This window comes from Anomaloglossus baeobatrachus, chromosome 3 (assembly GCF_048569485.1).
Source record: "Anomaloglossus baeobatrachus isolate aAnoBae1 chromosome 3, aAnoBae1.hap1, whole genome shotgun sequence".
In the NCBI taxonomy this organism is placed as follows: Eukaryota; Metazoa; Chordata; class Amphibia; order Anura; family Aromobatidae; genus Anomaloglossus; species Anomaloglossus baeobatrachus.
Window position 1 is genome coordinate 560040689 of NC_134355.1, and position 19775 is coordinate 560060463.

At 48.7% G+C, this 19775-nt stretch overlaps 1 protein-coding gene across 1 annotated transcript in view; it reads left to right on the plus strand.

Annotated features, from left to right (window-relative positions):
* Positions 1–12047: 12047 nt before the first annotated feature.
* Positions 12048–19775, plus strand: part of PASK (PAS domain containing serine/threonine kinase) — a 358840-nt gene continuing 351112 nt past the window's right edge. The window contains exon 1 of the mRNA XM_075340860.1: positions 12048–12067. The gene's annotated coding sequence lies outside the window, so the exon portion shown is untranslated. The remainder of the gene's footprint in view (positions 12068–19775) is intronic.

The following is a 19775-nucleotide window of genomic DNA, read 5'->3' on the forward strand; positions in this document are numbered from 1 at the left end:
GGATCAAATAATGCGGAATCCCAAGAGGTAACAGAGTGGCTGGAAACTTAACGGACTGAATACCTAATCCGGACACACAACTAACAGTAGTCATTGGGCATGCCTACAAGCCGAAGAACTAAATAATCTCTCATATAGAAATATAAGAAAGCTAATCTGCCTCGGAGTAGTCCCCAAAGATAGATAGATAGCCCCCCACATGTAAAGACTACAGTCATATAGAAAAACACAATACAAAGCCAGAAAGGACAGATTTCAGCAAATGTGAGGCCCAAACTATCTTTATAGAAAAAGATAGGAAAGAGTAACTGTCTGCAGCTGTAAAAACGCTAATAATACCAGCACTATTGATATGGAAAAATCCTGAGGTTACTAAACCTTTTCACCACTGTACCAGCATTCAGATGTGACTGGGATCCAAAAAACACTAATACAGATGAGGGACTGAATAATACCAAGCATGACAAAACAAATCTTGCAGAATCATGGAGCTATACAGACACTCCCAGCAGGGAATGATCCCATTCCACTACAAACTCCACACAGACAAATTAGGAATCATGCATAGTATCAAAGCAGAACAACAACAAAAGATGGTAAACAAACAGCAGAGGTACAAGACCACTTATCTGAGGGAAGTTCTGGAAGTGAGCAGAGCTGGCTTCAGAATGTCCTTAACACACAGGAGCAATTGACCACCGGCAAGTAACAAGAGAAAGCTACTAAGTTAAATAGCCCAATTTGACCCTGAATGCCAGTCCTCTGCAGGTGTGTCGCTTCCATTCCACACATCAACTGCACTGCCAGCACTGACCACAAGAGGGAGCTCCGAACTGGAAAACATATTCACAACAGTACCCTCCCCTTGAGGAGGGGTCACCGAACCCTCACCGGAACCCCCGGGTTTGTCAGGATGGGCACGATGAAAAGCACGGATCAAGCAATCAGCATGTATGTCGGATGCAGCCACCCAAGAATTATCCTCCTGACCGTAACCTTTCCACTTGACCAGATACTGGAGCTGCCGTCTAGCAATACAGGAATCCAAAATTTTTTCCACTACATATTCCAGATCCTTTTCGACCAACACAGGATCAGGAGGGGCAGTTGTGGGCACTACCGGTTCACGGTTCAACATATTTTTTCAACAAAGACTTATGAAAGACATTGTGAATTTTGAAGGTCTCTGGAAGAACCAAACGGAAAGAAACAGGATTAATTACCCTCGAAATTTTATAAGGTCCAATGAACTTTGGCTTTAATTTCGAGGAAGAAAATTTCATAGGAACATGTCTGGAAGACAACCAGACCAAGTCCCTAACCTTAAACCGGGGACCCACAGTCCTACGTCGTTGACATACCGTTGGGCATTTTCCTGGGAGTGGGACAATTTATCCACCAATTGATCCCAAATACGCTGCATTTTCTCCACTGCCGAATCAACACCCGGGCAGGCGGAAGCCTCTATCTGCTCTGAAGAAAACTGAGGATGAAACCCGAAATTGCAGAAAAAAGGAGACATCAAAGTGGCCGAACTAGCTCTATTATTAAGAGCAAACTCACCCAAGGACAAAAAAGAAACCCAGTCGTCCCGATCAGCCGACACAAAACAGCGCAAATAGGTTTCCAAAGTCTGATTTGTCCTTTCTGTCTGCCCATTGGTCTGAGGATGAAACGCAGAGGAGAAGCACAACTCAACTCCCAGCCTAGAACAAAAAGCTCTCCAGAATCTAGACACAAACTGGACTCCCCTATCAGACACAACATTTTCAGGAATACCATGCAAACGAACCACCTGACGAAGAAACAAAGGTACCAACTCCGAAGCTGATGGCAACTTAGGCAGTGGCACCAAATGAATCATTTTGGAAAATCTATCGCAGATTACCCAAATAACCGTCATCCCTTGAGAAACAGGAAGATCAGAAATGAAATCCATAGAGATGTGAGTCCATGGTCTCTTAGACACCGGCAATGGCAATAATAGTCCCCTGGAACGAGAACAAGAAGACTTGGATCTAGAACAGATCCCACAAGACTGCACAAAACTCCTCACATCACGAGAAAGAGAAGGCCACCAAAAGGACCTACTCACCAAATCCCTGGTGCCAAAAATCCCAGGTTGACGAGTCAACACAGAAAAAGGAACTTCAGACATCACTCTACTCCTCCATTGGTCAGGAACATACAATTTCCCTCCTGGACATCTTTCAGGTTTATTCTCCTGAAATTCCTCAAGAGCAAGTCTTAAGTTCGGTGAAATTGCAGAGAGAATCACTCCCTCATGCAGAATGGTAGCAGGCTCAGTCACATCCAAAGAATCAGCCAAGAAACTCCTAGAAAGGGCATCCGCCTTAATATTCTTAGTACCAGAAATATAAGAGACTACAAAATTAAGTGTGTGAAAAACAAGGCCCATCTAGCTTGTCAAGGATTCAACCTCCTGGCAGATTCAAGATAGATCAAATTCTTTTGTTCAGTAAGTACTACAATTTGATGTCTCACCCCTTCCAGTCAATGTCGCCATTCTTCAAAAGCCCACTTCATAGCCAATAATTCCCGATTCCCCACATTATAATTTCGCTCTGGTGGTGAAAACGTCTGGAAAAAAAACACAGGGTCTAATTTTAGAAGTCACAGGGTCCCTTTGAGACAAGACAGCCCCAGCTCCAATCTCCGAGGCATCGATCTCCACCTGAAAAGGAATAGACACATCAGGCTGCCACAAAATCGGAGCAGAAGTAAACCTCCTTTTCAGCTCCTGAAAAGCCAAGACTGCCTCTGAGGACCAATTCACAATATCAGCTCCCTTCTTAGCCAAATCAGTCAATGGCTTGACAATACTGGAAAAATTGCCCTTGAATTTACGATAGAAATTAGCAAAACCCAAAAACGTCTGAAGGCTTTTCAAAGAAGTAGGCTGAACCCAATCATGAATGGCCTGAAACTTGACCGGATCCATCTCAAAAAAAGATGGGGACAACATAAACCCCAAAAAAGATTTTTTTTGTACGCCAAACAGACATTTCGATCCTTTGACATATAACGCATTGTCCCTGAGAACCTGAAATACTGTCCGAACCTGTTCAACATGAGAATCTCAGTCATGAGAAAAAAATCAAAATGTCATCCAAATAGAAAATCAAAAACTTGTCCACAAAGTCCCGGAAAATATCATTCATGAAAGATTGAAAGACGGAAGGGGCATTAGTGAGCCCAAAGGGCATCACTAGGTACTCAAAATGCCCCTCAGGGGTATTAAACACCGTCTTCCATTCATCACCCTGTTTAATGCGAATGAGATTATATGCTCTCCGAAGATCGATTTTAGTAAACCAACTAGCTGTACTACCCGGCTTCGCCCGGGTTAATAACTGTTGTTAACAAAATAGAATGTATTAACAAAAATGTATTCTGCACACAAAAAACACAGAACAAATAGAAATGTAATTATTAAAAGGCAAAAACTAAGCTAATAGAAGCATTTCACAACATATATTTCAACACCACAGGTATTCCACACAGATTTAAGTAAATTGGCCAAGTAATGTGCTCCGTCTGCCTCTTTCCCCGTCTGCCTGTCTCTGTCTGTCTCTATCTCTCTGTTTCTTTCCCCATATGTCTCTTTCTAGGTCTGTCTCTTTCCCAGGTCCGTCTCTTTCCCAGGTCCGTCTCTTTCCCAGGTCCGTCTCTTTCCCAGGTCCGTCTCTTTCCCAGGTCCGTCTCTTTCCCAGGTCCGTCTCTTTCCCAGGTCCGCCTCTTTCCCAGGTCCGTCTCTTTCCCAGGTCTGTCTCTTTCCCAGGTCTGTCTCCCCGTCTCTTTGTCTGTGTCTTTTCCCCCGTCTGCCGATCTCTGTCTGTCTCTTTCCTTGTCTGTCTCTATTTCTCTGTCTCTTTCCCCATCTGTCTCTATCAAGGTCTTTGTCTTTCTCCATCTATCTTTGTCTGTCTCTCTGGCTGTCTCCTCCTTCCCTGTCTGCCTGTCTCTGTCCCTGTCTGCATGTCTGTCTGTCTGTCTCTTTCCAGGTCTGTCTCTTTCACCGTCTGTCTCTTTCACAGTCTCACAGTCTCTCTGTCTGTCTCTCTGTCTGTCTGTCTCTATCCGTCTCCCCACCGACATCTTATTACCTCACATATACCGTATTTTTCGCTTTATAAGACGCACTTTTCTTCCCCCAAATTTTGGGGGAAAGTAGGGGGTGCGTCTTATAATCCGAATATACGGGGGGGGTGTATATATATATATATATATATATATATACACACACACACAGAGTCCAGTGGAGGTGCAGGCAGCTCTGGAGCGTGCTGGGGACTGCTTGGAGCTGGGAGCGGCAGCCTTTGATCTCCTGCTCTCCCGCTCATATAATATGCACAGCCGCTGTCCATCAGAAGCGTGGTGCTGAAACTGCATCGCGCTGATGGGCTGAGGGAACTGTGCATATTATCTGCCTGTGCTTACCTTTGATTGCACAGGATCCCCCCTCCCCCTGTGTTAGATATAGCCTCCCGTGCTGCTGCTGTAGTAAAATAATAAACTCTTTACTCACCTCCTCCAGCGTCTGCCCGGTCTCCCTCCTGCTGGCTGTGATTAGACATGCAGAGATATCTCTCTCTGCTGTCCCGATCACATGACCTGCACTAGAACCAGGAAGTAGGAAGTGCAGGAGACAGGAGGAGTTCAACCCCGAGGAGGGAGACAGAGACAGGACTGTGCTGCAGAAGGTAAGGAAAGAGTTTATTTTACTAAAAGCAGCAACATGGGGGCGATATGCCACAGAGGGTGATGTGGCCCTGTCTGCCTGCCACAGAGGGTGATGTGGCCCTGTCTGTCTGCCACAGAGGCTGATGTGGCCCTGTCTGCCTGCCACAGAGGCTGATGTGGCCCTGTCTGCCTGCCACAGAGGCTGATGTGGCCCTGCCTGCCTGCCACAGAGGCTGATGTGGCCCTGTCTGCCTGCCACAGAGGCTGATGTGGCCCTGCCTGCCTGCCACAGAGGCTGATGTGGCCCTGCCTGCCTGCCACAGAGGCTGATGTGGCCCTGCCTGCCTGCCACAGAGGCTGATGTGGCCCTGCCTGCCTGCCACAGAGGGTGATGTGGCCCTGCCTGCCTGCCACAGAGGGTGATGTGGCCCTGCCTGCCTGCCACAGAGGCTGATGTGGCCCTGCCTGCCTGCCACAGAGGCTGATGTGGCCCTGCCTGCCTGCCACAGAGGCTGATGTGGCCCTGCCTGCCTGCCACAGAGGCTGATGTGGCCCTGCCTGCCTGCCACAGAGGCTGATGTGGCCCTGCCTGCCTGCCACAGAGGCTGATGTGGCCCTGCCTGCCTGCCACAGAGGGTGATGTGGCCCTGCCTGCCTGCCACAGAGGGTGATGTGGCCCTGCCTGCCTGCCACAGAGGGTGATGTGGCCCTGCCTGCCTGCCACATAGGGTGATGTGGCCCTGCCTGCCTGCCACAGAGGGTGATGTGACCCTGTCTGCCTGCCACAGAGGGTGATAGGGCCACATCACCCTCTGTGGCAGGCAGACAGGGCCGGGCAGAAGTGCCGACCAGAGACGGCAGACGGAGTCCGGGCACAGCTTGATGAGACCCGGTGAAGTCCAGAGCCGGTGTCGGGTGTTTCAACAGGATCCAAATAGCAATCAGGAACCAAGAGCAGCAGGGCAGGAGTAGACAGGAAGCAGTATACTCAGGCAACTAGACTAAGCTTAGGGGCGGGCTTTTAAACAGATGAACAGGAAGTAGGGCAACAGAACAGAAAACTCCATGTTAACAAAGGGCAAGATCCTTCAGAAGAAAACTGGAAATCCCGGAACTCTGACATTGGGTGTCTGTGGCCCTGTATTCAATCTGTTGACTGGCACAGCTGCTGTAGTAGCCGTTAACTGCTGAGGCTGCATGTCCTCTTCAAAAGGCCAAGCTGGTGGGATTGGACAGGGTGGCGTGTATGACACCTATATGCCTCACCTATTGCCTGCTGGGTATGCTATTGTGGCGCCCAGGACAAGCCAGGACGTCACAGAAGACAGCACCAACACACCCCACACCCCGGTTAGGCACACCAGTCACACAAAAATCCTTGTTGCCTCCCTCCAGGGGCTGATGTCCACACCAGGTGGGGCGGAGCCAGGCGGCTGGCCCCACCCATCGAGGAGTTCACAGTCCTGGAGGCGGGAAAGGAGTTCAGTGCAGTTTTGCAGTTTAGGGAAGTGGTAGTAGACGAGCAGACTGACCGTGTCCAGGTACGTGGCCCGGGCACATATGGCAACTTTGGCAGATGGTGGTGGCCGTCTGCAGGAGAGGCCTATCGCCGCGGGAAGCGTAGGGCCGGGGTTGAGCGGTGGCCCACCGGTACCGAACCGGGGAGCGAAGAGAAGCCAGCACCAAACCGGCAGGGCCTGCGGACCCCAACCAGGCTGGGAGTCGCCGTAAAACTGGTAAAATCCGTTAGCGAAGGGAACCTCCGGGGTTTCCAAGCATCAAAGACCCGAGTGAACGCAACCGTCCAAACCGTACAGGGAGATAAAGCTTTAAAGATAAAGTCTGATTGATGTGTGAAGAGAAGGAACATGATCCACATCTGAACGTACCACGAGGCTTCTGATCCAGCCAGGTACCTGTAGGCCTAGGGGGGACAAAATTGCTGTGTATGATACTATCGAAGATGGATTTGCCTCTTCTATATGTCACACTCGGATGTGAGGAGATAAACTCGCAAATATCAGGGTCTGATCTTAAAAGGCCCTAATAGCATCTCAAAATGCTCATGACTTGATGATTATGATCGTGATATGTGCCAATCATGCGTGTAATTGTTTCTGATTTCTTTTTTGCATGTAATACCAATAATTCAGCCCTTTTCCTATCACATGCTTGTTTAAATGCTGGCTCAATAATATCCATTGGGTATCCTCTCCTCTTAAACCTACATTTCAAGTCCTGTGACTAATGATAGAAATCAAAAAGTGATGAACAATTCTGAACAATTCCTCCTGAGACGGAGGAACTCTCCTTTGGGAATGCCTTTCCTCAAGGGCAGTGGATGGAAAGTCTCCCATCTCAGGAGTCTATTAGTCGCTGTAGGCTTGCAAAAAATCGTAGTTGAGAGGGTACCATCTGGGTTTTTCCAGATAAGGATGTCTAAGGAGGACAGGCTTATAAGGTCAGCCTCAAAGGTAAATGACAGGCCTAGGTCATGCTTGTTCAAGGAACCAACAAAGTTTTTAAATGAAATAAGGTCACCTGACCCCAGAACGAGGATGCCATCAATGTATCGACCCCAAAACTGTTATGATTGAGGGACCGGGGAGGATCAAATAATGCGGAATCCCAAGAGGTAACAGAGTGGCTGGAAACTTAACGGACTGAATACCTAATCCGGACACACAACTAACAGTAGTCATTGGGCATGCCTACAAGCCGGAGAACTAAATAATCTCTCATCTAGAAATATAAGAAAGCTAATCTGCCTCGGAGTAGTCCCCAAAGATAGATAGATAGCCCCCCACATGTAAAGACTACAGTCATATAGAAAAACACAATACAAAGCCAGAAAGGACAGATTTCAGCAAATGTGAGGCCCAAACTATCTTTATAGAAAAAGATAGGAAAGAGTAACTGTCTGCAGCTGTAAAAACGCTAATAATACCAGCACTATTGATATGGAAAAATCCTGAGGTTACTAAACCTCTTCACCACTGTACCAGCATTCAGATGTGACTGGGATCCAAAAAACACTAATACAGATGAGGGACTGAATAATACCAAGCATGACAAAACAAATCTTGCAGAATCATGGAGCTATACAGACACTCCCAGCAGGGAATGATCCCATTCCACTACAAACTCCACACAGACAAATTAGGAATCATGCATAGTATCAAAGCAGAACAACAACAAAAGATGGTAAACAAACAGCAGAGGTACAAGACCACTTATCTGAGGGAAGTTCTGGAAGTGAGCAGAGCTGGCTTCAGAATGTCCTTAACACACAGGAGCAATTGACCACCGGCAAGTAACAAGAGAAAGCTACTAAGTTAAATAGCCCAATTTGACCCTGAATGCCAGTCCTCTGCAGGTGTGTCGCTTCCATTCCACACATCAACTGCACTGCCAGCACTGACCACAAGCGGGAGCTCCGAACTGGAAAACATATTCACAACAGTACCCTCCCCTTGAGGAGGGGTCACCGAACCCTCACCGGAACCCCCGGGTTTGTCAGGATGGGCACGATGAAAAGCACGGATCAAGCAATCAGCATGTATGTCGGATGCAGCCACCCAAGAATTATCCTCCTGACCGTAACCTTTCCACTTGACCAGATACTGGAGCTGCCGTCTAGCAATACAGGAATCCAAAATTTTTTCCACTACATATTCCAGATCCTTTTCGACCAACACAGGATCAGGAGGGGCAGTTGTGGGCACTACCGGTTCACGGTTCAACATATTTTTTCAACAAAGACTTATGAAAGACATTGTGAATTTTGAAGGTCTCTGGAAGAACCAAACGGAAAGAAACAGGATTAATTACCCTCGAAATTTTATAAGGTCCAATGAACTTTGGCTTTAATTTCGAGGAAGAAAATTTCATAGGAACATGTCTGGAAGACAACCAGACCAAGTCCCTAACCTTAAACCGGGGACCCACAGTCCTACGTCGTTGACATACCGTTGGGCATTTTCCTGGGAGTGGGACAATTTATCCACCAATTGATCCCAAATACGCTGCATTTTCTCCACTGCCGAATCAACACCCGGGCAGGCGGAAGCCTCTATCTGCTCTGAAGAAAACTGAGGATGAAACCCGAAATTGCAGAAAAAAGGAGACATCAAAGTGGCCGAACTAGCTCTATTATTAAGAGCAAACTCACCCAAGGACAAAAAAGAAACCCAGTCGTCCCGATCAGCCGACACAAAACAGCGCAAATAGGTTTCCAAAGTCTGATTTGTCCTTTCTGTCTGTCCATTGGTCTGAGGATGAAACGCAGAGGAGAAGCACAACTCAACTCCCAGCCTAGAACAAAAAGCTCTCCAGAATCTAGACACAAACTGGACTCCCCTATCAGACACAACATTTTCAGGAATACCATGCAAACGAACCACCTGACGAAGAAACAAAGGTACCAACTCCGAAGCTGATGGCAACTTAGGCAGTGGCACCAAATGAATCATTTTGGAAAATCTATCGCAGATTACCCAAATAACCGTCATCCCTTGAGAAACAGGAAGATCAGAAATGAAATCCATAGAGATGTGAGTCCATGGTCTCTTAGACACCGGCAATGGCAATAATAGTCCCCTGGAACGAGAACAAGAAGACTTGGATCTAGAACAGATCCCACAAGACTGCACAAAACTCCTCACATCACGAGAAAGAGAAGGCCACCAAAAGGACCTACTCACCAAATCCCTGGTGCCAAAAATCCCAGGTTGACGAGTCAACACAGAAAAAGGAACTTCAGTCATCACTCTACTCCTCCATTGGTCAGGAACATACAATTTCCCTCCTGGACATCTTTCAGGTTTATTCTCCTGAAATTCCTCAAGAGCAAGTCTTAAGTTGGGTGAAATTGCAGAGAGAATCACTCCCTCATGCAGAATGGTAGCAGGCTCAGTCACATCCAAAGAATCAGCCAAGAAACTCCTAGAAAGGGCATCCACCTTAATATTCTTAGTACCAGAAATATAAGAGACTACAAAATTAAGTGTGTGAAAAACAAGGCCCATCTAGCTTGTCAAGGATTCAACCTCCTGGCAGATTCAAGATAGATCAAATTCTTTTGATCAGTAAGTACTACAATTTGATGTCTCACCCCTTCCAGTCAATGTCGCCATTCTTCAAAAGCCCACTTCATAGCCAATAATTCCCGATTCCCCACATTATAATTTCGCTCTGGTGGTGAAAACGTCTGGAAAAAAAACACAGGGTCTAATTTTAGAAGTCACAGGGTCCCTTTGAGACAAGACAGCCCCAGCTCCAATCTCCGAGGCATCGATCTCCACCTGAAAAGGAATAGACACATCAGGCTGCCACAAAATCGGAGCAGAAGTAAACCTCCTTTTCAGCTCCTGAAAAGCCAAGACTGCCTCTGAGGACCAATTCACAATATCAGCTCCCTTCTTAGCCAAATCAGTCAATGGCTTGACAATACTGGAAAAATTGCCCTTGAATTTACGATAGAAATTAGCAAAACCCAAAAACGTCTGAAGGCTTTTCAAAGAAGTAGGCTGAACCCAATCATGAATGGCCTGAAACTTGACCGGATCCATCTCAAAAAAAGATGGGGACAACATAAACCCCAAAAAAGATTTTTTTTGTACGCCAAACAGACATTTCGATCCTTTGACATATAACGCATTGTCCCTGAGAACCTGAAATACTGTCCGAACCTGTTCAACATGAGAATCTCAGTCATGAGAAAAAATCAAAATGTCATCCAAATAGAAAATCAAAAACTTGTCCACAAAGTCCCGGAAAATATCATTCATGAAAGATTGAAAGACGGAAGGGGCATTAGTGAGCCCAAAGGGCATCACTAGGTACTCAAAATGCCCCTCAGGGGTATTAAACACCGTCTTCCATTCATCACCCTGTTTAATGCGAATGAGATTATATGCTCTCCGAAGATCGATTTTAGTAAACCAACTAGCTGTACTACCCGGCTTCGCCCGGGTTAATAACTGTTGTTAACAAAATAGAATGTATTAACAAAAATGTATTCTGCACACAAGAAACACAGAACAAATAGAAATGTAATTATTAAAAGGCAAAAACTAAGCTAATAGAAGCATTTCACAACATATATTTCAACACCACAGGTATTCCACACAGATTTAAGTAAATTGGCCAAGTAATGTGCTCCGTCTGCCTCTTTCCCCGTCTGCCTGTCTCTGTCTGTCTCTATCTCTCTGTTTCTTTCCCCATATGTCTCTTTCTAGGTCTGTCTCTTTCCCAGGTCCGTCTCTTTCCAGGTCCGTCTCTTTCCCAGGTCCGTCTCTTTCCCAGGTCCGTCTCTTTCCCAGGTCCGTCTCTTTCCCAGGTCCGTCTCTTTCCCAGGTCCGTCTCTTTCCCAGGTCCGTCTCTTTCCCAGGTCCGCCTCTTTCCCAGGTCCGCCTCTTTCCCAGGTCCGCCTCTTTCCCAGGTCCATCTCTTTCCCAGGTCTGTCTCCCCGTCTCTTTGTCTGTGTCTTTTCCCCCGTCTGTCTGTCTCTGTCTGTCTCTTTCCTTGTCTGTCTCTATTTCTCTGTCTCTTTCCCCATCTGTCTCTATCAAGGTCTTTGTCTTTCTCCATCTATCTTTGTCTGTCTCTCTGGCTGTCTCCTCCTTCCCTGTCTGCCTGTCTCTGTCCCTGTCTGCATGTCTGTCTCTTTCACCGTCTGTCTCTTTCACAGTCTCACAGTCTCTCTGTCTGTCTCTCTGTCTGTCTGTCTCTATCCGTCTCCCCACCGACATCTTATTACCTCACATATACCGTATTTTTCGCTTTATAAGACGCACTTTTCTTCCCCCAAATTTTGGGGGAAAGTAGGGGGTGCGTCTTATAATCCGAATATACGGGGGGGGTGTATATATATATATATATATATATATATATATATATATATATACACAGAGTCCAGTGGAGGTGCAGGCAGCTCTGGAGCGTGCTGGGGACTGCTTGGAGCTGGGAGCGGCAGCCTTTGATCTCCTGCTCTCCCGCTCATATAATATGCACAGCCGCTGTCCATCAGAAGCGTGGTGCTGAAACTGCATCGCGCTGATGGGCTGAGGGAACTGTGCATATTATCTGCCTGTGCTTACCTTTGATTGCACAGGATCCCCCCTCCCCCTGTGTTAGATATAGCCTCCCGTGCTGCTGCTGTAGTAAAATAATAAACTCTTTACTCACCTCCTCCAGCGTCTGCCCGGTCTCCCTCCTGCTGGCTGTGATTAGACATGCAGAGATATCTCTCTCTGCTGTCCCGATCACATGACCTGCACTAGAACCAGGAAGTAGGAAGTGCAGGAGACAGGAGGAGTTCAACCCCGAGGAGGGAGACAGAGACAGGACTGTGCTGCAGAAGGTAAGGAAAGAGTTTATTTTACTAAAAGCAGCAACATGGGGGCGATATGCCACAGAGGGTGATGTGGCCCTGTCTGCCTGCCACAGAGGGTGATGTGGCCCTGTCTGTCTGCCACAGAGGCTGATGTGGCCCTGTCTGCCTGCCACAGAGGCTGATGTGGCCCTGTCTGCCTGCCACAGAGGCTGATGTGGCCCTGCCTGCCTGCCACAGAGGCTGATGTGGCCCTCTCTGCCTGCCACAGAGGGTGATGTGGCCCTGTCTGCCTGCCACAGAGGGTGATGTGGCCCTGTCTGCCTGCCACAGAGGGTGATGTGGCCCTGCCTGCCTGCCACAGAGGCTGATGTGGCCCTGCCTGCCTGCCACAGAGGCTGATGTGGCCCTGCCTGCCTGCCACAGAGGCTGATGTGGCCCTGGCTGCCTGCCACAGAGGCTGATGTGGCCCTGCCTGCCTGCCACAGAGGCTGATGTGGCCCTGCCTGCCTGCCACAGAGGCTGATGTGGCCCTGCCTGCCTGCCACAGAGGCTGATGTGGCCCTGCCTGCCTGCCACAGAGGCTGATGTGGCCCTGCCTGCCTGCCACAGAGGCTGATGTGGCCCTGCCTGCCTGCCACAGAGGCTGATGTGGCCCTGCCTGCCTGCCACAGAGGCTGATGTGGCCCTGCCTGCCTGCCACAGAGGGTGATGTGGCCCTGCCTGCCTGCCACAGAGGGTGATGTGGCCCTGCCTGCCTGCCACAGAGGGTGATGTGGCCCTGCCTGCCTGCCACAGAGGCTGATGTGGCCCTGCCTGCCTGCCACAGAGGCTGATGTGGCCCTGCCTGCCTGCCACAGAGGCTGATGTGGCCCTGCCTGCCTGCCACAGAGGGTGATGTGGCCCTGCCTGCCTGCCACAGAGGGTGATGTGGCCCTGCCTGCCTGCCACAGAGGGTGATGTGGCCCTGCCTGCCTGCCACAGAGGGTGATGTGGCCCTGCCTGCCTGCCACAGAGGGTGATGTGGCCCTGCCTGCCTGCCACAGAGGGTGATGTGGCCCTGTCTGCCTGCCACAGAGGGTGATAGGGCCACATCACCCTCTGTGGCAGGCAGACAGGGCCACGTCTGCCTGCCACAGAGGGTGATGTGGCCCTGCCTGCCTGCCACAGAGGGTGATGTGGCCCTGTCTGCCTGCCACAGAGGGTGATAGGGCCACATCACCCTCTGTGGCAGGCAGACAGGGCCACGTCTGCCTGCCACAGAGGGTGATGTGGCCCTGTCTGCCTTCCACAGAGGGTGATGTGGCCCTGTCTGCCTGCCACAGAGGGTGATGTGGCCCTGCCTGCCTGCCACAGAGGCTGATGTGGCCCTGCCTGCCTGCCACAGAGGCTGATGTGGCCCTGCCTGCCTGCCACAGAGGCTGATGTGGCCCTGGCTGCCTGCCACAGAGGCTGATGTGGCCCTGCCTGCCTGCCACAGAGGCTGATGTGGCCCTGCCTGCCTGCCACAGAGGCTGATGTGGCCCTGCCTGCCTGCCACAGAGGCTGATGTGGCCCTGCCTGCCTGCCACAGAGGCTGATGTGGCCCTGCCTGCCTGCCACAGAGGCTGATGTGGCCCTGCCTGCCTGCCACAGAGGCTGATGTGGCCCTGCCTGCCTGCCACAGAGGGTGATGTGGCCCTGCCTGCCTGCCACAGAGGGTGATGTGGCCCTGCCTGCCTGCCACAGAGGGTGATGTGGCCCTGCCTGCCTGCCACAGAGGGTGATGTGGCCCTGCCTGCCTGCCACAGAGGGTGATGTGGCCCTGCCTGCCTGCCACAGAGGGTGATGTGGCCCTGCCTGCCTGCCACAGAGGGTGATGTGGCCCTGTCTGCCTGCCACAGAGGGTGATGTGGCCCTGTCTGCCTGCCACAGAGGGTGATGTGGCCCTGTCTGCCTGCCACAGTGGGTGATGTGGCCCTGTCTGCCTGCCACAGTGGCCCTGTCTGCCTGCCACAGTGGCCCTGTCTGCCTGCCACAGTGGCCCTGTCTGCCAGCCATAGAGGATGTGTGCCAGCCATAGGGGAAATGTGGCATCACTGGGGGACGTGTTCAATATAAGGTGGCCATATCCAGATTAAGGGGGCTAATTTTAGGATGAGGGGGCTATGAGGGACATATACCCTATATTATTTGTTAGACCAGGGGTGGGGAACCTCCGGCCCGCGGGCCGTATGCGGCCCGCGATGACCTTTTCTGTGGCCCCCGGGGCACTGGGGCAGATTCCCGGTGGCTGTGGTGCTCGGGCAGCCGCTCATCTTGTCTATTGCCGGGAGACAGCACTGGGGGTGGGACTTCCTCCCTCTGGCTCCTACATGCTCCCTGTGAGATTGCAGCTAGAATCAGAGTGATGGGGGAGGGGCCTGCACGGGATATAGAAGGCTGTATAGTGCCGTGCGTTCTACCTCTCACACTCCCGTTCTGTGCTCGGCTGTTCATGGCTAGCAGGTCTTTTCTTGGAGAGAAGACGAGAATGAAATCAGCCCTTGAGCTGAGCTGCTGCATCCATCACTTGTGCTGCACCTGATCTTACAGGGCACCTAAGCAGCAGGTACTTATATCTGCGCTAATTGTGTTTATATCTAATATATACCACCATATATCAAATGTATTTGTGACTTCAGTGTCCAGCGTCTGTTGTGTATACATGTGCGTGTGCTGTGTATACGGCTTGTGCATGTGCTGTGTATGTGCTGTGTATACGGCGTGTGTGCTGTGTATGTGCTGTGTATACGGCGTGTGTGCTGTGTATGTGCTGTGTATACGGCGTGTGCGCTGTGTATACGGCGTGTGCGCTGTGTATACGGCGTGTGCGCTGTGTATACGGCGTGTGCGCTGTGTATACGGCGTGTGTGCTGTGTATACGGCGTGTGTGCTGTGTGTGCGGCATGTGTGCTGTGTGTGCGCGCTGTGTATACGGCGTGTGTCTGCTGTGTATACGGCGTGTGTGTGCTGTGTATACGGCATGTGTGTGCTGTGTATACGGCGTGTGTGTGCTTTTGTATACTGCGTGTGTGTGTGTGCGCGCGCGCTGTTTGTTGTGTTTGGCACTTAATAAAGTTTCATATTGTAAGGTTTATTGGTATATCTAATTCCTGGTGTGCATATGTTTACATGCAGAGCTTTTTTTCTTCTCCTTATGTACTGTGTATACGGCTTGTGAGTGCTGTGTATGGCTTGTTGAGTGCTGTGTATGGCTTGTGTGTGTCCTGTATACGGCGTGTGAGTGCTGTGTATGGCTTGTGTGTGTGCTGTATACGGCGTGTGAGTGCTGTGTATGGCTTGTGTGTGTGCTGTATACGGCGTGTGAGTGCTGTGTATGGCTTGTGTGTGTGCTGTATACGGCGTGTGAGTGCTGTGTATGGCTTGTGTGTGTGCTGTATACGGCGTGTGAGTGCTGTGTATGGCTTGTGTGTGCTGTATACGGCGTGTGAGTGCTGTGTATGGCTTGTGTGTGTGCTGTATACGGCGTGTGAGTGCTGTGTATGGCTTGTGTGTGTGCTGTATACGGCGTGTGAGTGCTGTGTATGGCTTGTGTGTGTGCTGTATACGGCGTGTGAGTGCTGTATACGGCGTGTGAGTGCTGTGTGCAGTATACAGTATCTCCTGTGCATGTGTACTATATATGGCCAGTGTGTATCGTGGGTGGTGTAAAATAGGAAACCTGTGTCAAGGCTGTGTGTAGTATACGGCCAGTGTGTCAGAGCGGTGTGTGTATGTACAGTGTCTCCTGTGTAATATATATGATTTACCAATCTGCGCTTCAAACAAAGACAAACCTGGAAAAGCAGTTGTGAGACGCAAACATCACAGCGCACCAAAGAGAATCAGCTCTGGCCGCCACAGTAGGGGTATAGGGGAGAGTTAATTGTTTGACTAATTATAGCCGGGTCATTTTCAAGTTGATAATTTTGTGCGGCCCCCGAAGGTTGGTAGAATTTTCCAAATGGCCCCCGGCAGTAAAAAGGTTCCCCACCCCTGTGTTAGACGGACACTGGCATTATAAGACGGACCCCATTTATTAAAAAATTCTCTATTCCTTCACCAAATTTGGGGGTGCGTCTTATAATCAGGTGCGTCTTATAAAGCGAAAAATACGGTAAGCTTCTTATACTATGAATGTCTTTTGTTCCTATAGCAACCAATCACAGCTTCTACCAATAACCTGTAGTCCCAGGCTCCATTTACTTTAATGGAGGCAAGTTTCTTGGAGAGTAACTGTAAAGCGCGGGGTTACATTTTCCTGTCAAAACATAGTCTACGACGTTCCCTGGGTGACATGAGGTGTCTGTGCAAAATTTCGTGATTGCAAATGCGACGGTGCAGATACACTTTTCGTTTCACTTTTTCTCCATTATGTAGATAGGGGCAAAAGTGTTTGGTAAATTGGAACGCGCGGGGTTAAAATTTCGCCTCACAACATAACCTATGATGCTCTCGGAGTCCAGACGTGTGAGTGTGCAAAATTTTGTGGCTGTAGATGCGACGATGCAGATGCCAATCCCGGACACCCACACACACATTCAGCTTTATATATTAGACTAGCACCCTTCACTCTGGAAAACAGGTCGGAAATCAGAGGCAACGGATACTGATATTTAACCGTGATTTTATTAAGGAGACGATAATCAATACAGGGCCGCAATGAACCATCCTTCTTGGCCAGAAAAAAAAACAAAACAGTGCCCTACGGGGAAGAGGATGGTTTAATGTGACCCTTCTCCAAAGACTCCTTAATGTAAGTCCACATAGCAACACGTTCAGGAACCAATAAATTGAAAAGCCGTCCCTTGAGAAATTTACAACCAGGCACCAATTCAATAGCGCAATCACAGTCCCTATGCGGAGGCAAAGACGTGGCCTCGGTCTCATTAAACACATCCATAAAATCCGCGAAATAGTCAGGGACCTCCCGTGTCTGAGATGAAATAGACAAAACAGGAGTATCACCATGCACACAATGGCAGCCCCAACTAGTCACAGATAAAGAAGTCCACTCAAGAACTGGATTATGGGCTTGCAACCAAGGAAATCCCAGTACCAAAATATCATGGAAATTATGCAAGAACAAAAACTTACAAACCTCCTGATGGTCAGGCGCGGCCCGCATCGTCACCTGGGTCCAAAACTGGGGCTTATTTTCAGCTAAAGGAGTAGCATCAATTCCCCTCAAAGGGATAGGAGCATGCAACGGCACCATGGGAAAACCACAATGCTCAGCAAACCCAAAATCCATCAAGTTCAGGGCAGCTCCTGAATCAATAAAAGCCATAGCTGAAAATGATGATAAGGAACAGAACAAAGAAGCCGACAAAAGAAACTTCGACTGTAAACCGCCCTAATTAAATGAACGGGCGCATCGTTTCTCGCACTTAGGGCAGACAGAAATAGTATGAGAGGCGTCTCCACAGAAGAGACATAGCTTATTACGCCGTCTAAAATCCTGCCGTTCTGCCCTAGAAAGGACCCTATCACACTGCATAGGCTCCGGAGACCGCTCCGAGAGAGACACATCAGCACGCATTGTTTTACGTTCACGTAAACGTCTATCAACCTGAATGGCCAATGACATAGAGGCATCGAGACCAGAGGGGACAGGAAAGCCCACCATAACATCCTTTACAGGCTCTGCTAACCCCTTCCGAAAGAGAGCCGCAAGAGCCACATCATTCCACTCAGTAAGGACTGCCCACTTACGAAATTTCTGACAGTATATCTCTGCAGGTTCCTGACCCTGGATTAAAGCCAATAAAGTTTTCTCTGCTTGATCAATAGCATTAGGTTCATCGTATAACAATCCTAGAGCCTGGACAAAAAAATCCACATTCGCAAGTGCAGGATCTTCAGGCGCCAGGGAAAAAGGCCCAATCTGGGGGTCACCACGCAGCAGAGAGATAATCTGAACTCGCTGCCTGGAAGACCCTGAGGACTTGGGTTTCAAAGCAAAAAATAACCTACAATTGTTCTTAAATTTAGATCGATCCCCAGACAACAAATCTGGTAAAGATATTTTAGGTTCTAAAACAGGTGTGTGGGCAAGGTAATCAGATATATCCTTAACCTGAGAAGTAAGCTGCTCGACTCACTCAGCCAATTGTGTGACATCCCTGACAGCAAGATCCTCCACAGCACCCAGAGATAAAGAGGAAAAACACACACAAAAAAAAAATTCTGACACTATTTTTTTTTTTTTTTCCCTTCTTTTGAGTGCCCTGGAATCTAGGTTAGGCCAGTGGTACTGTTATGATTCAGGGACCAGGGAGAATCAAATAATGCAGAATCCAAAAAGGTAACAGAGTGGCTGCAAACTTAACGGACTGCAGACGTAATCCTGACACACAACTAGCAGTAGACGTGGGGCGTGCCTATGATGACCTAGACGCCTCGACAAAGCCGGAGAACTAAATCTCACAAATAGAAATATAAGAAAGCTAATCTGCCTCAGAGTAGTCCCCAAAGATAGATAGATAGCCCCCCACATGTAAAAGCTACAGTGATATAGAAAACACAATACAAAGCCAGAAAGGGCAGATTTCAGCAAAGGTGAGGCCCAAACTATCTTTATAGAAAAGGATAGTAAAGAGCAACTGTCTGCAGCTGTAAAAACCCTAATAATACCAGCACTACTGATATGAAAAAATCCTGAGGTTACTAAATCTCTCCCCCACTGTACCAGCACTCAGATGTTACTGGGATCCAAAAAACACTAATATAGATGAGGGACTGAATAATACCAAGCATGACAAAACACAAATCTTGCAGAATCATGGAGCTAAGTATACAAACACTCCCAGCAGGGAATTATCTCATTCCACCACAAACTCCACACAAATTAGGAATCATGCATAGTATCAAAGCAGAACAACAACAAAGGATGGTAGAAAAACAGCAGAGGTACAAAACCACTTATCTGAGGGAAGTTCTGGAAGTGAGCAGAGCTGGCTGCAGAATGTCCTTAACACACAGGAGTAATTGACCACCGGCAAGTAACAAGAGAAAGCTACTAAGTTAAATAGCCCAATCTGACCCTCATTGCCATTCCTCTGCAGGTGTGTCGCTTCTATTCCACACATCAACTGCACTGCCAGCACTGACCACAAGAGGAAGCTCCGAAGTGGAAAACGTATTCACAACACAAAACAGTATGTGAGGGGTCCAGATGAAATCTTCATCCTGGAAGACCACCTTGTCCTCCCACCAACCCAGGAACAGGTTTGCATATGAGGGAGTGCAAGTGCTCCCCATAGCAGTGCCCCTGAGTTGTTGGTAAAACTTGTTATTAAAGATGAAATAATAATGACAACACAAACTCGAGTAGTTCAATGATGAACCTATTAGGTCTTTGAAGATGGGTATCTCTCATTGAGATGAAATGCTTTGAAATCAGACCCTTTGTATAAAGGGATGCTGCTGTACAGCTGCTCAACATTTATCAAGGCTAAGATAGTACCCGGCCCAACTTGTATATCCTTGAGCTTGGATAGAAGATCTGTTGTGTCTCTTATGTGGGAGGGCAAGGTCATAACAAATGATCGCAAGAATCTGTCATGATACTGACTCGCGTTTTGACAGTGTGCATCAACTCCTGACGCGATAGGACGGCCTTTAAGAGGGTTCAGGCCCTTATGCACTTTGCTATGACTGGATATTTAAGATACATGAAATTGAATTCATCTTTAGAAATCGGTGAGTCTGACAA